This window comes from Macaca nemestrina, chromosome 8 (assembly GCF_043159975.1).
Source record: "Macaca nemestrina isolate mMacNem1 chromosome 8, mMacNem.hap1, whole genome shotgun sequence".
Taxonomy (NCBI): domain Eukaryota; kingdom Metazoa; phylum Chordata; class Mammalia; order Primates; family Cercopithecidae; genus Macaca; species Macaca nemestrina.
The window spans coordinates 72,953,857-72,979,532 of NC_092132.1; the positions used below are offsets into that span (position 1 = coordinate 72,953,857).

The 25,676-nt window shown below is 36.4% G+C and overlaps 1 long non-coding RNA gene across 4 annotated transcripts in view; it reads left to right on the plus strand.

The window, feature by feature from the left end:
* The first annotated feature begins 10,764 nt into the window (after positions 1 to 10,764).
* The window catches only part of LOC105483592 (uncharacterized), an 80,451-nt gene continuing 65,539 nt past the window's right edge, over positions 10,765 to 25,676 (plus strand). For 3 of the 4 annotated variants that reach the window (XR_011606949.1, XR_011606950.1, XR_988425.2), the window contains exons 1-4: positions 10,765 to 10,972; positions 11,968 to 12,070; positions 19,568 to 19,679; positions 24,130 to 24,254. This is a non-coding gene — a long non-coding RNA (uncharacterized lncRNA). The remainder of the gene's footprint in view (positions 10,973 to 11,967; positions 12,071 to 19,567; positions 19,680 to 24,129; positions 24,255 to 25,676) is intronic. The other variant, XR_988427.2, reaches the window with a different exon arrangement.

Below are 25,676 nucleotides of genomic sequence, written 5' to 3' on the forward strand. Positions count from 1 at the left end.
GACCATGCTTTTGTGAGTTTTACCTAAAAAAGCTCCAACAGGTCCTCACAGTGAATTTTGGAGGAAAATCTCACACTTGAGGCAAGGGGAGGGACAAAATAACCATTTTGAAACACCCCACAGCCTTCTGTTCTTAACAAGACCTGTCCTCAAGCAAAACAGTTTTACCAGAGCCTTGCCTGGTGGGGTTTTATCAAAGACTAACTGACCTACGGAAAGGGGTTATTCAACTCCAGTCACTGCAGCCATTCTGGCCCACTTAAAGAGGAGAGAAACCTGAGAAGCACATACAAAGTTTACAACTGAGGGGCACAAGCTCACCAAAGACTAAAACCTAATCACAGGACTATAGAACACTTCCCCTCCTCAGGTACCTTACTACCACACAACTAAAGGACTATGCCATGGAGTCTGGGTTTCAAAAAATTACAGTGCATACAAAGGCAAAACACAGGATTTTATGAGACTGAACAAATATCAGAACCACACTCCAACATGGCAGGGATGATAGAATTATTAGTCTGTGAATTTAAAAGAAGTGTGATTCACACACTAAGGGCGCTAACAGCTAATGGAAAAAGTAGACAACATGCAAGAACAGATAGATAACATAAGCAGAGATATGTATATTCTAAAAAAGAATGGATATGCTACTAAAGAACAAAAAAGAACCGTTACAATCAAAAATACTGTAACAGAAATAACAAACAGCTTTGATGGGCTCATTAGTACTCAACACACGGTGGAGGAACTAATCCCTGTGCTTCAGGATATGTCAGTAGATACTCCAAAACTGAAGATAAAGAGAAAAAAGAACTGAAAAAATTTGAACAGAATATCCAAGAACTGTGAGACAACTACAGAAGATCTAACATATATGTAATAGAATACAAGGAGAAAAAAGACAGAAAAGAACAAAAGTAATATTTTATGCAATGATGATTAAGAATTTTCCCAAGCTAAAGTCAGACATTAAGCCACAGATCCAGGAAGCTGAGTGAACACCAGACAGACATAATATGAAAAAACTACACTTAGCCATATCATATTAAAACTTAAGAAAATCAGAGACAAAGAGAACAATCTTTAAAGAGGCCAGAGGGAAAAAACTTCGCCTTATCTATATAAAAGAGATAAGAATTACATCTGACTTCTCAGAAAAATGCAAATAGGAAGAAGCTGGAGTGAAATAATCAAAATGTTTAGATAAAAACCCACTAACCCAGAATTTTGTAGCACATAAAATTATACTTCAGAAGTGAAAAAAATTTAAGACTTTCCACACAAACAAAAACTTAGGGGACTTGTTGTCACACACTTGCCTTGCAAGAAGTGTTAAAAGAATTTCTTCAGACAGAAAGAAAGTGATATCGATCAGAAACACAGATGTCACCCCAATCAAAATCCCAGAAAGTTGAATTGTGGGAATCAACAAATTGATTCTAAAGTTACCTGGAGAGGCACAAGACCTAGAATGGCCAACACACTATTGAAGGAGAGCAAAGTCAGAGGACTGACACTATAGGACTTCAGAATTTACTGTAAAACTACAGTCATCAAGACAGGGAAGTATTAGAAAAAGAAATTGACAAGTAGATTAATGGAACAGAATAGAGAGCCCAGAAACAGACCCATAGAAATATAATCAACTGATCTTTGACAAAGAGCAAAGGCAATACAATGGAGAAAAGATAAACTTTTCAACAAATAGTGCTGTAAGAATGGGACATCTACATGCCAAAACAACAACCACCACAAAAATAAACACATGGAGACATAGATCATACACCCTTCACAGAAATCAACTCAAAATGAATTACAAACCTACATGTTTTATGGATATGAAGATGCCATATTGTAAAGAATCCCCTAAATTGATCTACAGATTTAATGCAATGAACATCCCCACAGAGTTTGTTAAGGAAATGTTCAGGATGATTCTAAAATTTATATGGAAGAACAAAAAACACGAAGAGCCATGACTTCTTAAGAAGTATAAGCTGGGAGACCTTGCTATACCAGCGATAAAGACTTCATATAAAGTTATGATAATTAAGAAATCGTATAGTGTGGATAGCTATTGACCAATGAAACAAAATAGTGATCTCAGAAACAGATTCAGGCTTGTATTTAAACTTGACTTACAAGATAGGAGACATTGTATGTCCTTGGAGAAAGGGCGCCTAATTCAGTAAGTGATGCTGGGACACTGAAACGGAAGTGATAGTAGATCTCTACTTTACACCATAAACAAGAATTATTTATTGATAGACTAAAGGTGAAAATGTGAAAGGGAAAAAATAAACTTCTAGAAGAAATAGAGGAAACTATTGTTTACATCAAGTTAGAAAAGCATTTCTTCAACAAGAGAAATAGGCATAAACCATAAAGAGAAAGATGAATAAATTCAATTTTATCAAAATTAATAATGTCTTAAAATATTTTATTTTATTTAAAATTGTTTTTATTACTGCTCCTTTCAGAGCAGGGATCATCCATGGGCAGTGTGCCCGGAGTAGCTCAGAATTAATAACTTGTTCATCAAAAAATTGCTAAAACATGAAAGGACAAGTAACAAAGTGGAGAAAGATATTTGAAACACAAATAATTAAGTACTAATATTCTACACACATATACACACATGTACTGAATATGATGTATAAAATTTCCAGTAATTCAGTCATAAAATGGCAAAGAACTTAAAAAGAAAATGGGTAGGCATTTCACAGGAAAGGAAACATAAATGCTCAATAAATATGAAAAGATGCCCAACTACAGGAACACACATTAAAATCACAAAGCATATCATTTCCTGCCACCATGTTCACAAAAATTAAAATGGTTGGTAAGTCAGATGTTGATTAATGTATTTCTTTGCTAGGGCTGCCATAAATTACTACAGATTGGGTGGACATTTATTTTCTTACAGCTCTAGAAGCTGGTACTACAAAATCAAGCTTCAGGCAGGGTTGGTTTCTCATGAGGCCCACCTTCCTGCCTTGCAAATGGCTACCTACCCACTGTATCATCACATGGCCTTTCCTCTGTGTGCACATGAGGAGAGAGGTATCCAGGGCCTATTCCTCTTTCTATAAAGATATCAGTCCTATCAGATTAGGGTCCCCTTCCTTATGACTTCATTTAACCTTAATCACCTCCCTAAAGGTCCTGTCTCCAATTACAGTCACACTGGGGATTGATACTTCAACATATGAGTTCTAGGGGACACAATTCAATCCATAACACTAAGGATATGAAACAATGGAAACTCATAATTTCCTGGTGGTGGTGGTGTGTGTGGTATATTGCTTTAGCAATTTTAGAAAACATTTTCAGACTTCAGCCAACAACCACAGACTATACATTATTCTCAGCACACAGAACATATTCTAAGATTAGCCACATGCTACAAAGCAAGTCTCAACAAATTCAAATAAATTGAAATCATACCAAGCATCTTTTCAAACCACAGTGGAATAAAAATATAAATCAATAACAAGAGGAACTCTTAAAATCACACAAATATATAGAAACTAAAAAATGTGCTCTTGAATGACTTCTGGGTAAACAAATAAAATTAAGGCATAAATAAAAAAATTATTTGAAACAAATGAAAATAGAGACACAACATATCAAAATCTCTGGGATGCAGCAAAAGCAGTGTTAAGAGGAAAGTTTACAGCACTAAATGCCTACATCAAGAAGATAGAAAGATCTCAAGTTCAAAATCTAACATTTCACATAAACAAACTAGAAAAACAAGAACAAACTAAACCCAAACCTGTAGGAGAAAAGAAATAATTAAAATCAGAGCACAACTACATGAAAATAAGACCAAATAACATACAAAGGCTCATCAAAACAAAAAGGGGTGTGTGTGTGTGTGTGTGTGTGTGTGTGTGTGTGTTTTCTGAAGAATAAACAATATTGGTAGATCGCTAGCTAAAGAAGCAAAGAAAAAAGGAGAGAAGATCCAAACAAGCACAATCAGAAATGACAAAGGTGACATTATAACCAATCCCACAAAAATACAAAAGATCCTCAGAGATTATGATGAGCATCTCCATGAGCACAAACCAGAAAATCTAGAGGAAACAGCTGAATTGCTGGAAACATACAACCTCTCAAAATTTAATGATGAAGAAATTGAAACCCTGAGCAATTCAATAACGTGTTACTAAACTGATTCAGTAATAAAAAACCTACCAAACAAAAAAAGCTCTGCACCACATGGATTCATAGGAGAATTCTATCAGACATACAAAGAAAAGCTGGGACCAATTCTACTGAAACTATTACAAAAAATTGAGGAGGAGGGATTCCTCCGTAACTCATTCTACAAAATCAGCATCATCCCAATTCTAAAATTAGTCAAAGACACAACAAAAAAAGAAAACTATAGGTCAATATTCCTGATGAACACAGATGCAAACATCCTCAACAAAATACTAACAAAACGAAACTAGTCACACAGCCGAGAGATAATCCACCACGATCAAGTGGGCTTTATTCCTGGGATGCACCATTGGTGCCAAATAAGCAAATCAACAAATGTGATTCACCATATCAACAGAATGAAAAACAAAAAACATATAATCATCTCAATAGGCACAGAAAAAGCTTTCAATAAAATCTAAAATCTCTACAAGATAAAAATCCTCAACAAACTAGGCGTGAACGAACATACCTTAAAATAATAAGAGCCACTGATGACAAACCCACAGCCAACATCACACTAAGCAGTCAAAAGTTGTAAGTATTTCCCCTAAGAACTTGAAAAAGACAAGGTTGTCCACTTTCACCAGTCTTATTAAACATAGTACTGGAAGTCCTAGGCACAGCAATCAGGCAAGGGAAGGAAATAAAAGACACCCCCAAACGAAAAAAGGAAGTCAAATTGTTTCTCTTTGCTGATGATATAATTTTATATCTAGAAAACCCTAAATATTCCACCAAAAAGTTTCTGGATCTAATAAATGATTATAGTAAAATTGCAGGATACAAAATTAATTTACAAAAATCAGTTACATTTCTACATGCCAATAACATTTATCCTGAGAACTAAATCAAGAATATAATCCCATTTACAATAGCTGCAAAAAGAATATAATACCTAGGAATACGTCTAACCAAGGGGGTGAAAGATCTCTACAAGGAGAACTGCAAAACACTGCTGAAAGAAATCATAGACGACACAAACAAATGGAAAAGCATTCCATGTTTGTGGATTGGAAGAATTAATATAATTAAAATGTCCATACTCCCCAAAGCAACATACAGACTCAATGCAATTTCTGTCAAATTACCAACATCATTCTACACAGAACTAGAAAAATACTATCCTAAAATTAATATGGAATAAAAAAAGAAAGCCCAAATAGCCAAAGCAATGCTAAGCAAAAAGAACAAGCTGGCGGCATCGTATTACCCAACTATACTAAAGGCTACAGTAACAGAAGAGCATAATGATGGTATAAAAATAGACACATAGAATATGGAACAGAATAAAGAACCCAGAAATAAAGCTGTATACCTAAACCCAACTGATCTCTGACAAGGTCGACAAAAATAAACAATGGGGTAAGAACTCCCTATTCAATAAATGATGTTGGAATAACTAGCTAATCACATGCAGAAGAATGAAATTAGACCTCTACTTCTTACCGTATCCAAAAATAACTCAAGATGGGTTGAAGACTTAACTGTAAGACCTCAAACTATTACACTTCTTACGATCACCCTATGCAAATAATTTATGATTAAGTCCTAAAAAACAAGTGCAACAAAAATAAATATTGACAAGTGGGACCTAATTAAACTAAAGAGCTTCTGCACAGCAAAAGAAACTATCAAAAGAATAAACAGACAGCCTACAAAACGGGAGAAAATATTCACAAACTATATATCTGACAAAGGACTATGCTCAGAATCTATAAGGAATTTAAACAAATTTATAAGCAAAAAACAAATAACCACATTAAAAAGTAGGCAAAGAATATGAATATACACTTCTCAAAAGAAGATATACAAGTGGCCAACAAACATGAAAAAATGCTCAACATCACTGATGATTAGATAAACCCAAATCAAAACCACAATGAGATACCATCTCACACCAGTCAGAATGGCTGTTATTAAAAAGCTGAAAAATAACATGTCAGCAAAGTTGCAAAGAAAAGAAATGCTCATACGCTGTTGGTGGGATTGTAAGTTAGTTCAGCCCCTGTGGAAAGCAGTTCGGAGACTTCTCAAAGAACTAAAAACAGAATTGCCATTTGACCCAGTGATACCATTACTGAGAATATACATAAAGGAAAATAAATTGTTCTACAAAAAGACACATGCAGTTGTATCCTTTTCATAGCATTATTCACAATATCAAAGACATGGAATCAACCTAGATGCCTATCAGTAGTGAATTGGATTAAAAAAATGTGGTACATATACACCACAGAATACTATGCAGCTATAAAAAGAATAAAATCATGTCCTTTGCAGCAACATGGATACAGTTGGAAGCTATCATCGTAAAATAATTGACACAAACAGAAAACCAAATACTGCATGTTCTCACTTACAAGTGGGGGCTAAACATTGGGTACACATGGAAGTAAAGATGGGAATAGAAGACACTGAGGACTCTAAAAAGTGGGGAGGGAGGGAGAGCAAAAGAGTTAAAAACCTCCTTTTTGGGTACTCTGTTCACTATTTGAGTGAGGGGTTTACCTGAAGCCCACATCTCAGCATCACACAATGTACTCCTGTAATAACCTGCATGTGTACCCACTAAGTCTAATTTTAAAAAAAATAATTAAAAGTAAGTAAATTAATGAGCAAACAACTTACTGTGAAAACATTTACCACCAAACAAACAAAAACCAGAACAAAAAAAGAACATTTTGACAATACCTAAAGCGTTAAGGTTGTGCATTCTCCATGGCTTAGCAAGAGCCTGGCATGAGCACTCTTTGGCATGAGCATTTCATAAATTTGCTAGATTTAGCAAATAACAATGTAGACCACCTATTTAAATTTAATTCCAATGATATGACAAAGTAAATTTTACCAGAAGTATGTCCCAAATATTGCATGAGACATCATTATATTTTTAAAATTATTTGTTGTTTCTCTAAAATTCTATTTTAATTGGGTGTCGTATATTTTCTTTGGCAACTCTAGAAATTTATTTACATGTGCACAGGAAACATGTACAAGATTGCACACTGTAGCATTGTTTGTAATACAAAAACGAGTGAACAAACTGGAAACAAACACGCATTTGTTAACTGGAAATGGTATAAATAAACTGTGGGATATTTAAAAGCAAACGTGTCTGAAATGTGTTACACCCGTCTTCTAGATGAATGTCATGAACTTGACATGGAGAAGAAAAAAGCAAGTCACAGAAGAAATACACATAGACTAATTCCACAGATGTAACTTCAAAGTTATATAAAGGAAATAGTTCATTTTTAAAGATTTGTTTAAATGTGGGACTACAATGCAGCTATGCAAGGGGAAGATGAACACAAAATTCAAGATAGCTATCACTTCTGGGGAAGGCAAAGCCTAAGACATGATAGCACATAGGGTACTTTGAAGGTGTGGCTACTATTTTTTTTCTGGGCACATGAGTTTATATTTTATCTTTATAATTTTTTAAACACATATTCACGTGTATATGATTGTATGTATATGCATATATCTGTATTCTTCTGAATGTCTGAAACAACTTTATAGGAAATGAAATATCCTGAGACCAGGTGCGGTGGTTCATGCCTGTAATCCCAGCACTTGGGGAGGCCGAGGCAGGCGGATCACCTGAGGTCAGGAGTTTGAGACCAGCCTGACCAACATGGAGAAACCCCGACTCTACTGAAAATACAAAATTAGCCGGGAGTGGTGGTACATGTCTGTAATCCCAGCTACTTGGGAGGCTGAGGCAGGAGATCTCTTGAACCCAAGAGGCGGAGGTTGCAGTGAGCCGAGGTTGCACCACTGCACTCCATCCTGGGCGACAAACGCGAAACTCCATCAAAAAAAAAAAAAAGAAAGAAATGAAATATCTTATTTAATAAGAGCTTTAGTAAATACATTTTTTCATTTATTTCTGAATGAATAAATGTAAATCAGAATTATATGCATATGTATGTATATTTTATTCATTCATTTCTGAACTAATATATGCCAGACCTTGTTCTAGGGAGTCCATCCTACCTATTCAGAACAACATTTCTCTCATTAAGTCCTCACTTGTTGCGTGGACTTGCTCCATGCCTGCTATGGAGAAGTAACTTATCAGTGATAATTGGTATCATGATCACAAGTCCCTGAAGGGTAAGTAGATTGCCTTAGGCAGCATAGTTAATAAATTGTGAATCCAGGATGGAACCTAGGTCTGATTTCAAAGTCCAGGTCTTTTTTCCAGTAGATTTTATGTCTAAAGCCTTCCACTCTAAGGAACAAAATGTCCTCAAGCACTCTTTGTTAGTTAAGTTGAACTTCTATATTCACAGTCATTAAATGTATCATATTATGGAGAGATAATAAAATAGTATAGGAATGGAAAATACCAGAGGGCATCATACATAATAAGGGTAATTACTATGACATCAATTTTTTTTTGTTTTCATATCTGTGTCTATGTGCATAATATAATTCGTACTATGGGTCATAGTCAAAACATTTGCAGGCCTCTAAAATAGAGAAATCATTCTTTCCTCCTCATCCAACTTTTCCTAATTTTCTCCTAACTGTACTTTTAACAAGACTAAAAAATAGAAAGCCAACGCAGAGTATGGACATCTTTCAGTTGACCTATCAATAATTCCAATTTTTAAAGTCTCCCAAACTGACTTCATTAGCTCTTCCAACATTCCCTGCCTTGCTGAAGGGCCGCATCAGTTCACACATAGAGATGGTATTCTATTTTCCTGTATTGTCTTCCCCAACAGTTGACTTTTTGTGCTGCCACCATCATTGAACCTCTTCTAGTAAAGCCTGTCAAAATAGGTCTCTCAGTCTCCTGTTTTTGTTTCTGTTTATCTTTTAATCATTTTAAATTGCTTCACTTCGCTATAGAAGACTGAACTTTCTGAAGGGCACATTTGATAGTGTTACTCCTCTGCTTACAGCTTTATAAGTTTCCTTATGTTCAAAATGGGGTTCAAACTCCTTGGCAGTACACAGAATCCTTGCCCCACCCTGTTTCTGCCCTCTTTGTAACATTTCCTTCACTCCCTCTCCAACAACAATCGGCCACTGTGGACTGTCTCCAGTTCCCCTAGCGCATCATACCCGCTATCATCTCGACTACTGAGTGCCTGACCTCAACAGTCTCTGACAAGCCCAACCTAGGTTAGGATACTCTACACTTTTCTTTTTCACATCATGTGAAGGGATTTGAATGACATTCTCTTGTTTACTCATCTCTACCATCGTTAACTGGCCTGCAAGCTCCTTGAGGTCATGGATGGAGATTGGTTCGCTCCATCATCCCAACATCTAGCCCAGTTCCAGAAGCATGGTCGATATGGGGATTGATTGAAAAAAAAATATGCAAATAAATTCACAATGAATTCTAAAAAAATTAATTCTGAAAGATTTTGGATCAGGTCTTCGGTAACTGGTTATTCAAAACTGATCTCGCATTACGCAGCTTTTGTGAATATGCACCCTTCAATGATAACAGCAGTTCTGAAACAGTTCTCAGAGGTATATAAATAAACAGTGGAATTACACAGTGGTGGGTTGTTTAATCTTTTCCAGAATCATACTGATCCTACCAGTGGATGGAGGACTTTTCCATGGTAACATTCCTCTGAACACAAAAGATCTCTGCACTCTGAAAGCAACCACTTAGGGATGATACTCCTGCCAACTCCAAGTCCTGATTAGCTGGAACCTTGGATGGAAAAGAGTGCCCACAGAACAAGTGATACCTCATGTTCTATTTATTGATGAGATGAAAAGAAGACACAAACTGTGACTTGTATACCTCTGCATTATAATCATTGCCACAAAAGACCAGTAAACAATACCTGCTCTAAGTAAGAAACTAAATACAACAAATACATTCTTTATTTTTAAATAATGAAACAATAGTAAAGTCAACTGACTCTGAGGTCCCTTCGTCCTCCTCAAAGATTCCGTGCCTCCTACTTACATACAAATTTACAATTTATAAGGGTAAATATTGGATAAGTCTCTAACACTCTTTGAACACCCAGAATTGCTGGGAAACTCAAGCACTAATAGGAGTACAGAGAGGCAGAAAGAGATAAAATGTAAATAGTAATCTATTGCTATAGCTTTTATGCTCCAGCATTAAAAAGATAGAAAAATACAAGGCACAGTGAAGTCTAATCAGTAATTAAGGTATTACAAGTGCCCAGAAACCCATAGACTTAAATATTTTATTTTAGACATATTCAATTTAGATCCTCCGTTTTGGAGAAATTTGGATGCAAACCAGGAATAAAGGTTTTTGTGAAATGGTAAATAGCAGGATTGTTCTGTCCATAATTTCTAAAATTCATCACAATACTTTGGAAATTGTTGGAAGGAATCATTATATAAAAGCCCTATGAAATGGGTTACCCCTTTGTGGGGTTAAAATCCATAAATTCCAAAAATGAAATAAAGTAATTCATTTAACAAATGTGTATAGAGTGCCTATAATGTGCCAGGCAATGTTCTAGAGTTTTGAGATATACAGTGAGCAAACAATGCTCTCAACTCTCTGGAGCTTATATGCTAGTTATTCTAGTGGGGGAGGCAAGACAATAAGAACATAAAAAATGAGAGTAAAGGATACAGTATAAATCAGAAAGTGATGATACTATGGCAAAAAAAGAAAAAAAAACTAAATAAAAGAATCAGGAGATGAGAGTAGGGAGATAGCCTGCTATTTTGAATACACTGGTTGAGAAGGTGCCATGGAAAACAAGAGTTAAGTGAAAATTGAACAGAGGTAAGGAAATTAGCTATGAAGATATCTGGAAAGAAGTCTTCTGAGCAAAGTAAACAGTGAATTCTCAGTTTGTTGCAGGAACAAGAGAGAGGCTAGAATGACCAGCATGGTAGTTATTTTATTGGTTAAGCTAATGAAATGGAATCTTAGTGCTTTATCAAAACAGAAACTGTTTTTTTGCTCACATAAAGTCCAGTAGGAGAAGAGGCAGTAACTCTGCTTCACTCAAAAGCCCAGGCTGATGGTGGTTCTGTTATTGTCAACATGTGACTTTCAAGGTCACTCTAGTCATTGATATCCAGCAGGTAGTAGAAAAGAATATGAAAGATTTCAAGAGGTTTTAATAGGCCAGGGTTGGGGTGGCTAACTGTCCTTGTTTTCTCAGCATTGAGGGGTTCTCACAGGATGTGGGGCTTTCAGTGTTAAAACCAGGACAGTCCTGAGCAAACCAGAATGGTTGGCGACTGTAGGCTGGGCCTAGAAGTGTATCGTGATTAGCCACATGCCATGGCCAGAAGTCAGTTACACAACCTCACATGATACAAAGGGGCTTAGAAACTGCAACCTAACTGAGTACCAGAACAGAGGAAACAAAGTCAGATGAGAATGGGGAACAGATTGCAAGGGATGGGCCACTGGAAGGACCTTGTGTTTTATTCTGAGAAGGGAAGAAATGACGAGGAAAGGATTAATGTCTTAGTTATTGTACTTTTTTATTTGATAATACACATATCATTTTTTAAATACTAGGCACTCATAAGAATTCACAAATATTTAAGTAATTTAATCCTCTTAACAACCTTACACAGTAAATACCCCTATTACTCCCATTTTACAGAGGAGGAAACTGAGGCACAGAGAGGCTTGCTAACTTGCCCTAAACTGTTGAACTGTAGGTGATGAAGCTGGCATTCAATCCAGGTAGTCTGAATAAAGCCTGCGTGCTTTTAATCACCGCAATATTCACCACCAATATAATTTCCATTGTTTTTCAGGATCCTCAGGAATGGAAGCAATAAATGTGACTTGTCTATTATTGGCCCATTACATCCAAGAGCAGCCTTTCCTCTCCTGTATGTGGTTCTGTCATTCCCCAAGGTGGGCCCACCCTCCCCATTAATATCTCTTCTCCAGGGGATTGGTGGCCAGAAGCAAGAACCACAGTGTACAACTTGTGGTGGATGAAGCAACAGAGAAGGAAGAGGAATAAGATACTTTTACAACAATCTCAAAGGCCTCTGCCCACTACTGACTCCCAATATCTTTTTTATTTTTTTCTCCTTATTTCATGTCAGATTAAGTTCTTTTTTCTACGTATACATTTAGAGGGTACAAGTGCAATTTTGTTACATGGATATATTGTCTACTGGTGAAGTCTAGGCTTTTAGTGTAGCTATCACCCAAATACAAATTACATTGAACCCATTAAGTAATTTTTACCCTTCACCCTACTTCTACCCTTCTGAGTCTCCAGTCATGATTATTCCATACTCTATGTCCATGTGTACATGTTATTTAGCTCCCACTTACAAGTGAGAACATGTGGTATTTGACTTTCTGTTTCTGAGTTACTTCATTTAAAATAATGGCCTCTAGTTCTATCCATGTCGCTGCAAAATACATGGTTTCATTCTTTTGGTGGCTGAGTAGTATTACACACACATACGCCCACACCACATTTTCTTTAAATTTTCTTGCCTAACAATATGGAACTTTTGCATTAAATTCATATACATGTTGCTTTATTATAATTTACTTAAATATAATTTCATAATTTAGGCTCATGCTTTCATGAATGTTTTAAATAATAGTGTCTAAATGTTGGAAAATCCTGCCATCTGCTAGCATATACTATCAGTTTGAAAACAAGGTAAGTAAGCTCTGTGAATATGTTGAGTAAACATTCATTCTCTCTCACAACCAAAAAGTGTTAAAGACATCAAAAGATAAATATGATACATAGTACATTTCCTAAATAACCTTTAAAAAATGAGATGCTCTGGAAAAAATCATGGTGATAGCAGTGTTAAATACCAGCAGATGGAAAAAAAATATTTAAAAAACAAACCAGACTAGGGCGAGACAGTCAGAAAAACTCAATATGAGCAACAAAATAAAAAAGCATACTAATCTTGGAATTAGGAACTGGGTAAGAAATAGATCTCCTTGGGAGCTGATTACAGAATGATTACCAAGGTCAGATTACACTTCCTATCAAGTCTCCATCAGGTAAATTGATGGGTTTCAGTTGATCTCTGCAAAAACAAACAAACAAACAAGAAAAGACAAAAACAAAACTCATTTAGCAATTTTTGTCATTAGATAAAACAAGATGTATTTATATATGGAGAATGAAGCAGGTTCATTGCTCACATAATTTTTAAGAATAAAATAATGGGAATTCACCTCTTGTAAGCTTGAATATTATAAATATTTCTAGTAGGAGTGTGGAATTGCTAAAACTTCCTTCTGAGGACTGAACTGAGTATTTAATTACTTGGATACATTGGCAGCAGTGCAAGGATATAATTAGTGTGCTTTTATTTCATTTATAAATTAAGAGGAAGATGCCTTTCCAAACCTGATTAGTGAGTTATGGACTGGGCTTCAGGGCAGACAGTAAATCTAATGAATATAAGAATATACTTCCTTTTATCAGTGCATTATTACCAGAAAATAAAGGAATTAAGAGAAATTCATGGAGCTTATAACATTAATGAACTTCATGTAAAATGAAATTTATTGGTAGCTTTTAGTAACCAGGTACAAACAGATTTGAAACAGGAGTTAAGCAGTGCAGACGCAATTTTCTTATTTCAGACTCATATTCTGGGGAAAAACATGTTTACATAAATCTCAAAATTCTTAGTCTGTAAAATAAGAGTATGTCAGATGATATATTGAGGTTGAAAAAAATGATTAAAAGTTATATTTGTATGTATTTAAAACTTATTAAATTATTATATTGTATTACACTGCTATCTATATATACATATATATTCTATATATATTATATTGCATAGTTTATATGATTTATCAGTGTTGAAATACTTGTATATAATTTATAAATAACCAAATATACATATATTTGGATTAAGTTCTCAGTTTTTAAAAATGTATAAGACATATAATTCAAAAAATGAGGACTTACTGAATGTCACATGATACTTTTCTTATTTTTTTATACATTGGTATCTTTAGCTACTTTGATGTGAGAATGAAATAAGTAAATTATCCCCAAAGGGGCAAGAGAGTAACAGCTAGAGGAGAAATATTCCTGCTCCATACAATGATACAAAACAGTTTTTGTGCATTAGCAGCAAGTGGTCCAGCTGCCCCATTGCACACCGTTAGCCTACCTCTGATTTCAGTGGCAACTATGGGCACAGTTCAGTGGGAGCTCAGACTCACAGTGACAGTTGCCACTTCCAACCTGGCCTCAGTCTTTACTACTTTCTGCCCCTCGGTCTTCCCCAAACCACGTTTCACTTAAAAAAAAAATAATCAAGGAGGGGACAATTAAATGTCATTGTCTATGTACATTTGTTTTATTAGGGAATGGATGTTGGCAATGATTAGGTATTTCTGGTTTAACAATATGGGAATGAATAATTTATTTTTATTTTATGCTATTATTTTTAGAGACAAGGTTTTACTCTGTTGCCAAGACTGAAGTGCAGTGATGTGATAATAGCTCACTGCATCCTTGAACTCCTGGGCTCAATCCTCCTATCTCAGCCTCCCAAATAGCCGGGACTACAGTGGCATGCCACCATGACCAGCTATTTTTTTTAAATATGTAGAGATAGGCACATGAAAAAATGCTCATCATCACTGGCCATCAGAGAAATGCAAATCAAAACCACAATGAGATACCATCTCACACCAGTTAGATTGGCAATCATTAAAAGGTCAGGAAACAATAGGTGCCGGAGAGGATGTGGAGAAACAGGAACACTTCTACACTGTTGGTGAGACTGTAAACTAGTTCAACCACTGTGGAGGACAGTGTGGTGATTCCTCAAGGATCTAGAACTAAAATACCATTTGACCCAGCCAAACCCTTACTCCTACTGGGTACATAGCCAAAGGATTATAAATCATGCTGCTATAGAGACACATGCACACAAATGTTTATTGTGGCACTATTCACAATAGCAAAGACTTGGAACCAACCCAAATGCCCATCAATGATAGACTGGATTAAGAAAATGTGGCATGTATAAATATATACCATGGAATACTATGCAGCCATAAAAAAGGATGAGTTCATGTCCTTTGTAGGGACATGGATGCAGCTGGAAACCATAATTCTCAGCAAATTATCACAAGGACAGAAAACCAAACACCACACGTTCTCACTCAGAGGTGGGAACTGAACAATGAGAACACTTGGACACAGGAAGGGGAACATCACACACCAGGGCCTGTCATTGGGTGGGGGAGGGGGGAGGAATAGCATTAGGAGAAATACCTAATGTAAAGGACGAGTTAATGGGTGCAGCACACCAACATGGCACATGTATACATATGTAACAAACCTGCATGTTGTGCACATGTACCCTAGACCTTAAAGTATAATCATAATAAAAAAAAGAAAAAAGTTGAGTAAAGGCTTATTAGTCCCCAGCACTTCCCTGAAACCTGAAGAAGACATAGGAGAAGGCTCTTGGTAGGAAAGAGAGAAGGTTAGAATGTGAGTGAGAATAAAAAAAGAAATGTAGAGACAGAGTCTCACTATTTTGCCTAGGCGGGTCTCACTATTTTGCCTAGACTGGTCTCAAACTCCTGGCCTCAAGCCATCCTCTGCTTCCGAAAGTGCTGGGATTACAGTCGTGAGTCACTTGCCTAAGTTGGTATGAATTATTTAAATAATAAGTAAACATAAACTGCAGGTTCCAAATATTGTTTATGTGAGCACACAGCACTCTTTTTTCAGGATTAACCAGGTACTTTCAAACTAAACTTTTAGTCAATAAGATAACTTGTGAGTGTTTTTGCAAGTAAAATGTTGGAATAGCTGTGAGTGGAAAACATGGTCAATTTAAGACATCACCAATAATGCGTTTGGAATGAATGGTTCTTCCAGAAAATGAATCAGTTGCAAAATCCAACTAGCTGATTGTGCATGTGCCCAGTGTAGCTCTTCAACATTGCTCAGCTTTGTATGGGAGCCATACTGAACTTTAAGGATGTGCTCATCTTACATAACATAATAGACTCCTTGAAAATGATTTAATTATGTGTAAAAATGAACATCCATAGAAATATATATGATCTTACTGATACAAACTAAAGAAAGGATTTGCATTTTGCATCAAATCTCAGCCTGTTCCAGAGAACCTAGCAGCAGTAGGCCACTGACTATACCTTTACAATCACCAAGGCTGGCGTTTCTAAAAGAGTAAAGAGTAACATCTCTATACTCTACTGGCTATGGAGGCTTTATAGCCTTACTCGCAGAAGAAATGATGTTGGTTGAGCCTTTCTGTCTTATTTGCTCTTGTTTTTCATTTTCTATGCTTATATTTTAATCTTTCTTTCATCTTTGGCTTTTTGCATTTGCACACTGCTGAGTGGGAGACAGTACCCTCTAATCTATTTTGGAAAAACAAGGCTCCTCTTTTTATCTTTAGTAAGCTGTACTTGAGCTGTCTTCATCTGTGCCCGGCTTACTTTCCAAGTGCTCCTCTATCTTCTGGATTGAGCTCACTGTGCTTCTGTTTAGTGATTCATTTGGGGTTTCACATAACACTCAGGCCTGCTAGTCTTTGAGGGATCCACCAAGAGCAGCACAGCTGTAGAATCATGATCTCACCCAGAGCACCTTTTTTGTACTTGTCAGCCAACTTGGCCATCCCTACCATTTTGATCTCAAAGCCAATTTCCAGTTGGTTCTAAACAAAGTTCTCAGTTCTTTGGTCCTATTCAACCAATGTAAGATTTTCATGTAGAGGGGGAAAATTATGCTTTAAAAATACAAAATTTATAAAGAATTTCATTTTAACAGTTTCATTTATTATTAATAGTAGTAACAGTATTTTTTCCAAATTACTATTTATGAAAATCTTTAAATGTGTTTTCTCATTTAAATTAACACAAGTAATCTTATGAGATACATTTTTTTTTTGCATTTTACAAATGCAGAGTGTCATAATTACTTTTAGCAATTCTTAAGTTGAACTACATTTTCCATGGATCACACAAGACACTACTTCAATCTGCTTGTATATTTTGGTATTCTAACCTACATCTCCATTTCAAAAAGCAAACATTATAAGTCTATGAATTGTAGATGGTGGGAGATAGGTTTCTCACTATGGAAGAGAGAGTTATACATAAGTAAGAAGGGAAAAATAGAATGAACCTCTTATTACTGGATTAGAACCAGAGACAACAGTATGAACTAATATTTATCTTAATATTTCTACAAATGAATAGATATAGAAGTAATTATAAAAGTGTGAGTATACATAGGTCATATGTATGCATAATCTAGTAGTTCTGCCAGCTCAGAGAACCTAGAAGCAGTAACTCCCAGTAGCAATGAGCATTCCAGTGCTCAGGTCTTGGTTTCTAAAAAGAATTCTCCAGTAAAAGGAACCAGGGTTCCTTGGAGAAGTCACTAATTCTAGGACTAGGACAGGGAAAGTACGAGATGACCCTGGAGCATCCTGTAGCACCAGAAAGTAAGGAAGTGCTCAAAAAACAACAGCATGGAGCATGTCAAAGGGGCACAAGAGCCATCATCAAAGAGCTCCCAATATCTAAAGCAGAAATAATTCAGGTGAAAAAGAAACAAATGACGCATTACCCAAAGAATAAAATAAATATGAATCCATAATACTTTTTAAATGATTGAATAAATAAATACATTGTAGAGAAAGGATACATTTTCCTTAAAGAATAATTATTAAAACTATAGGTAGGTACTCTCTCCTTTTCCAGGAGGTAGAACTTAATCTCTCCCCAGCTTGAGTATGGACTGGATTTAGTGAACTGGCTTCAGAAGAATAGAGTATGAAATGGAAATAGTAGTAATTTCACAGTGTAGAAATCTGGCAAACACTGTCTTAACCAAGTAATCAAAGTTAGTATCACTATGTTTTATCATGTTGATATCAAATACCTCTTCAGATACTTCAAATACTTCTGGACATAACAGAATGAGGACACCTCACCTCTGATATTCTTTCTAAAAGCCCATAACCTTAGTTTAATCATAACAAAACACACCAGACAAACCCAAATTGAGAGACGTTCTATAAAATACCTGAGCAGTACTCCTCAAAGCTATCAAGGTCATAAAAACAAAGTGACTGAGAAACTGTCCCAGAACAGAGGAGACTAAGGAGACATAAGAACTGAATGCCATGCAGTGCCCTGGATTGGACCTGGGGAAAGAAAAAGGACATTGATGGGAAAACTAATGAAACCAAAATAAAGTTTGGAGTTTAATTAATAGCAATGTATCATCACTGGTTCCTCAGTTTTGGCAAATACAGCATGGTAATGTAAAGTGCTGACATTAGGGGAACCTGAGTGAGGAGTATGAGGAAAGTGTCTCAATTACCTTTGCATTTTTTCTGTAAAAAAATATTCTAAAATAATTTTATCTTAAAAAAAAACAAAGTGGAGAATTAGCATAATCATTTCTGTCAAATATCCATTTTTCACTAGCAACAGTGATAAGGTCTTCAAAGTTTGCCATGATACCTGAAGGTATTACTTTCAAGTAAGATGATGAAAGTTAACCCATTTCAAACCAAATGATTTTAGAATATCTAGTATATTAAAAAAATGCTAGAATCTCTATTTCCATTTTAATTATAGTTCTTTTTTTTCCTTAACAGAAGCTTTTGAGCAGCAGAATAAAGAGTCATGGGAAAAGTGCTCTCAATATGTATATGTTCTTAATTTTCTGAGCTCTAAATGATGCTACAACCTGGTATTTAGTGGTTGCTATTGAGGAGAAATATTTGCAAACCCATCTCTCCCCATAAGGTTCTCAAAGGAATATATTTTTCAGAAATTATTAAAGCAAGTGAAAATTTTGAGTGTCCTATCCTTACCAGAGGGGGTCTGTCTCATTGCTATAGTGGGGAGCATTCTGATGACCTGAGCCAGGACAAGTGGTTTAGGCTCATGGCCCAGGGGGAGTTTCTTCTCCTTTCCAAGGCCAAGACCAAATCTCCTCCCAGGTTCCAAAAACTGAAGTAATAAAACCATTCAAGTGTGTGATATTTGTGCATTTATGTTTTGTACCCAGAGCATCCCAAGTTTAACAAGTATGAATCTCTCCTGACTTTGGGCAGTGAGTGGGTGCCTTGTAGTGGGTGGCAATAGTTTCACAGCACCTTGCTTGTGCAGAAACATTTTATCTAGTCTCTGTGAGAAGGGAAGGTACTGAGGGTATTGTGAAAGCTGACTCTGTAACCATATCAGAGCAAGTGTGAAGAAGGGATGTTGTAACTGGTTAGTTTTTTACTTTTTCCCTATCCCAAATATAAAAGATGTGTTTTTATGTACTTTCTCAACATTAAGGTATTGGCTCATATGCTGATATACTGACATTTTCATGCTTTTATTAATTAGCAATTAATGTCAAAAGTGAGGAGCAGGCATTTGCAAAGAGGCCAATTAAAGACTACATCATTGTCAAAATGTCTGAAAGCCAGAAACCCAGCAGGCAAGAGAATCATGGCAGGTAATGCCCCACTGAGCTATTGTTCTTGTTCAGATCCTCTACAGTACGAACACTTGTCAAGCTGCCTTGAAAATACTTTCTCCTGGGTCGATACTGGTGGAAGTAATACAATCTTAGTCAGGTTCATGAGGAAAAAAATTGAAAAGCAATGCATTCAACATATATGCCTATATTTCAGTTTCTAGCAATGCTGAAGAAATTTCTCTCATAATTAAAAAAAAATCCACCAAGTAGACACTTAGAATAATCTAAATAAATGAGATACTTATAAATCTATTCCACATTTTTATGATGTAACCTGTTTCATCAAGAAAGCCACAAGTTTGATTTTACATTTTGGGATCTGAGGGACCTAAAGCTACATTTCCTGTCTACTACTTAATAGTTGTGTGACCTGGGAAAATTTATATTCCTTTGTTTTAACTACTTTGAATTTGAGTTTTCCTCTTCATAACATTGAGACAGCAACACATATCACCTTGTGTCACTGTGGTGACTTGATGTTAGGTTGGATTTTTTTAAAAAAATTATTTATTTATTTGAAATGGAGTCTCACTCACTCTGTGGTCCAGGCTGGAGTGCAGTGGCTCCATCTCTGCTCACTGCAACCTCTGCCTCCTGGGTTCAAGTGATTCTTTTGCCTCAGCCTCCCTCAGCCTCCCAAGTAGCTGAAACTACAGGTGCCGGCCACCACATCTGGCTAATTTTTGTATTTTTATTAGAGATGGCGTTTCGCCATGTTGGCCAGGTTGGTCTCGAACTTCTCCTCTCAAGTCATCTGCCCACCTTGGCCTCCCAAAGTGCTGGGATCACAAGCTTGAGCCACTGCACTTGGCCAGGCTGGATATCTTAAGGCATTTTTCTCCTTGCACTTTTTCTTACCTTTTCTTCTTTCTTCCTTCTGCCGTTTCCAAGTGGCTGGCTCCCTTGACTTACTTCTGTCAGGGGTTGGGGAAGGTGTGAAGCAAAAGTAGCCTGGAACTCTATCTGGATTCATCCTTCCAAAAGCAAAACTCATAGGAGAATGTACAGGCTGTGCATAGGGAGGAGAAGGAAGAAAGGAATAGATAAGAAAAGAACCTGGAAAACTTGGCAGGATAAGGATTTCCCTCAGTTTACACAAATAAACCTGTGATTGCCAGAGGGGCAAACAGAGGTCTATGAATTCTGAAAGCAGGAGGTATTCATGCAACTTTCTGGCTGCATCCAGAGAGAAAGCAAAAATCCAGAGAGGGGAGTGCCTACATGGTGAGTACAAGCTAAGGAGACCACAGAAAACTTCACAATGGCACCTGTGTCCCATGTATGGCCTGGGAGCAGCTGAGCACTATGGGACTTGAGAAGCCCTACAGGTAGGGAGGATGTGAAATTCAGTGGGACCTGTGAGGATACATTATCAGCGCACAACAGTCCTCCTACTCTGTTTTTTTGTATGATCCTAGGCAGTAGTACAACTCTGGGGTTGGTGAGGAGACTGTGAGGTCTGGTGAGGAGTGAGTGACTGACACTAAGGTTCCTGCCAGCCAGGGATGGGCATTAAAACAAAATTTACATTGATTAATTAAAAATAAAGATATATTTCTTGCATTCCTGACTATGTGGAATGAGACTCATACCATATGTAAAATAGTGCTATCTCAAGTTTGGAGAAGATGCTCAGTTAATATTAGTTGTCATTATTTATCAATTAGCATTCAGTTAATATTAGCTGTCATTATTTATCAATTAGCATTAATAACTCTAAGAAGGATAATGTAAAAACACACAAACACACAAAATAATTTTCTTATATCTTCTTAACTCCCAATAAAAGACTCTATTCCATGGGAACCAAGTGTGAATATGCTGTACGTATTTTCTTTGAACTCACAGTGGGAACTCATTTTTCATTGTAATATTTAGCGGATTGTCAGAATGGTTGAGATATGATTTAATGTCCTGGGGGAGGCAGAAGAGGATCAGTAGACAAATATGACTGTATAATTTGGATTTAAAAGACTTACTCTTATTTAACTGAATAATAACAAGGCCTTAACACATTCATCCAAGGGCTGTCTGACGGTTTAGGTTCTGCTCTTGGTATTTAACTCTGTTGACAGTAGTGGCGGGACTCTTAAATGGGTAAATTGCACCATTTTGTGGAGATGATGATTTTGACTAGTTTGGTGAATGTAGTATTGAATTGAGATTCAAAACCAAGGAATTTGAGTCTTGGTTGTGAACTTTGAGCTCTGTTACCTAGGATGAGCACAGGAATTAGAGCTGGAGAGGAACACTGGAGATGCCTTGAGTTTCCAGCAATGGCTGTTATGCATTTTAACCTATTTTTCTTGACCTTCTTCATGAATAGCTTCCTGTCTGGCATTTACCCTTTCAATCTTCAGAAGTCTTTGAGTTCAGAGATCTGTCTGGAAAGAGTATATTATGTTACTAAAATAACAGTAGCTTTTCATCCAGGCAAGGAAGGCAATGATCATTTTTCTATTCGAATTCTTCTAACATTTGCCTGGTTCTATTATTCTGAGCTAAGAATTCTGTCTTTCATGCTAAGCGTGGAAAATATGGGCAAAAGGGTTAAAGAGGTAGAGGTCATATTTGACCTTTCTCCAGCAATTATGCCTTGTGCCCAGTCCCAACCTCCAGGGGTCCAGGGGATTCAGGATGACTTTGGTTGTTCATCTGAGTCCTTCAATACAGGGTTCCACTGTATACCTTGGCGATCATATATTTGGTTTACCTGGAACAGTCTCACTCTGCTTGTAAAATTTTCCCTGCACTACCTTCTAATTGTAATGTATCTTTTGCTGTCCAAGATGGCAATTTTACTAATCTGATCAATCAGTTCATCATTATTGCTGCTGATGATAAATACTCATGTCATTGATTATAAACATCCTGCCTTCATAATAGATGAATTTGGCTCTCTTAGGTTGTCCATAGCATATCAAGTCTGCAGATAATGCTGCCTCTCTATGGTTCTTAACTGGCAGTTATACCTAAGGAAAGTGTGAAAACGTGGGGCAGTATTTTTGGCTATCCCAGTGAGGGGGAGATGTGCTACTGGTCGTTAATACCCCAGAGTCCAAGGTTTCTAAATGTTCTGATAACAATGCCGCACGAAGAAGTACTGGAATGTCTAATCCAAAGAGTGGCTCTGATAAGAACACCTCAAGTCATGTAGGATGGAATGGTATTGATGGACAAGCCAGGAGGTAAGATAAGATGGAAACTTATGGAAAAGCCAATGAGTTTCTCTCATCTTCCTTGAATGACCATAAAATTTCAGCCCAAACCTAGGAAAGTGAAGGCAAACCTTTTACCTCTAAGTCACAGACATGAGGGGGAATCACTTTCTCTTGGTTCCCCTCAATCTAACAAAAATCTTAACTTTTTGAGGTCACCCTATGAAGCAGACTGCTTGAAACCAACAAGGACACTGAAAACTTTTAAAGATTTTCTGAATTCCACTTGACAAATTCATTAGCCTAGAAGTGGAAGAAATCTAAATGATAGAGTATAGTGGTTAAAGGCACAGGTTTTTGAGTGAGCCACGAGGGTTCAAATTCCAGCTCCACCATTTACTATGTGATCCTGTTCAATCCACTTAAATTCTGAGCCTATCTTCCCACATATAAAACAGACAGTGAAAAAGACAAATAGTGCTTTTGTATTATTTTTAAAAATAGGTTTGAACTTGCAAGCCCCCTGATAAGATCCCAAAGACCCCCAGGGATCCCTGACTACATGAACTAAGCCATAAGATTGTGAGAACTCCTTACTAAGCCATAAGATTGTGATTAAGGATTAAATGAAGATAACAGATGATAAGGATTTGCATGCCTGTGCATAATAGAATTTCAGTAAAATGTTAACTATTCAATTTAGTTACAGTTAGTCACAAAGACTCTTAAAATGCTGAAGTAAAACTGTACCCTAATGATACTGGACATGATGAGCTATGGCTCAGAAATTTACAAGCATGTCAGGTCAATGACGTTTCTCCTGTATTTCCTGCTGTGACGTGGCCTGCAAAATATACAAATGTTGAATTTTCAAGACTATCATTTCATCTCTTTGGTATTCTTTGATTTTCGTATTTGATGAGTTAACATTTATTTTTCATTTCAAGCATAATTTATACCCATTGTAAAAAGTTTGGAAATTGGAAATGCAAAAAGAATACCACATTCAAGAAAGAGACCACAGTGAACATTCTGATGTATTTTTGCCTAGTCTATTCTTTGTATGCAAGCTCATGGACCTTAACAGGATTGCTTATAAAGTACAAAAGTAAATTTTGTTTGCACAGTTAATTTATGTATTTGAATTAGCAAGGTTTTCAAACTAAACATGTATTTGAATTTATCACAGTTTTAATCAATAGTTCTATTCCTGATTTCAAAACTTGTCAGAATGGCTTGGGTTTTTCATGTCTTGCTTGGTTCATCAGGAAGATGGAGTACTTTGCCTTTGGTCCCACGTGTGGACCCAAGTTGCTTCTATGGACTCAAGGAGATATTAGCAGCCATAGAATGCAAGGTGATGAAACTGCCTCCAGTGAAACCTGACATAAAGGTCATTAAATTATTACAATAGATTAATTATAGAAATTCACAACAAAAATTTGTTTAGGCTTCCACATATTTAACAATATTCTCCTAAATAATTAACAATAGTTTTTATTGTTTAAAGCTTCTAAATATATACAGTTGACTCTTGAATAATATGAGGGTTAGGGGCACTTACCACCACACAGTCAAAAATCTGTGTATAACTTTTTTCACCCCCAAAATTCACTACTATAGCCTATCATTGACTTGAAGCCTTATTAATAACATAAACAGTTGATAAACATATATTTTGTATGTTATATGTATATATATTGTTTTTTATAATCAAGCAAGAAAAAAAAGAAAATGTTATTAAGAAAATCTTAAGGAAGAGAAAATATATTTACTATTCATTTATAACATAAACAGTAAATTAATACATATTTTGTATGTTATATGCATTCTTTACTGTATTTTTTTAGGGCTCTTTATCTTTCACAGGGGAAAACTTGTCAGGAAGTGATTTGACTGTGTGTTGCCCCAAGAGACATACTGAGATCACTACCCATTGTTAAGGCTCTCAGACTGGTTTGAGTACCTACATTGGAGCTACTGAGAGTTAGTGACCTACCCTCAATCCCCCAGCTCAGGCAGAAGCCGGAAGACTGCTTACTTGTTAGGAGTGTTTTGAGAGAGGGGAGGTTGAATCATCTACAGTTTTATCCAATTTAAAAATAACCAGAAAATCTGGTTGTGGTGGTGCACACCTATAGCCCAGTCACTTGGTAGGCTGAGGAGAGAGGATTGCTTGAGCCCAAGAGTTCGAGTCCAGCCTGGACAACATAGCAAGGCCTTGTCTAGTTTTTTTAAAAAAATGGCAAGAAGGAAAGAGCTCAACCTATTGGGGGGAAAAAAAGAGAAGGCAATTCTTAGAACCAAATTCTAAATGCAACTTAGTATAGCCAGCAAGCAGGGGAAGCATAGAGCCATTTGTTCAACTTCCAGAAAGAGTTACTCCCTCTATTCACCTCTTTAAAAAATCTTGAAGGGATACCAAGTCTAACACAAGGAAGTTAAGTCATTGCACGAAATATTCTGTCTATTTCCTTTTCTGGTATGGGCCACTTAGAGGAAGCAGCTACTATCAATGATGTCAATGATGTGCTGTATTCTTAAAATAAAGTAGGCGCAATAAGAAAGACAATGCTACTAAGAACATAATAAGGAAAAGATATTTACTATTTGTTAAGTGGAAGTGGATAATCATAAGGGTCTTCATCTTCATGTTCACATTGAGTAGGCTGAGGAGGAGGAGGAAGAGGAGAGATTGATCTTGCTGTCTTGGGGACAGTATATAAGTAGTAGTCCCACACAGTCCAACCTGTGTGGTTCACAGTTCATCTGTATACTTTTGTAGCAAGGTATTTTTTACAGTTAATGTTTACTA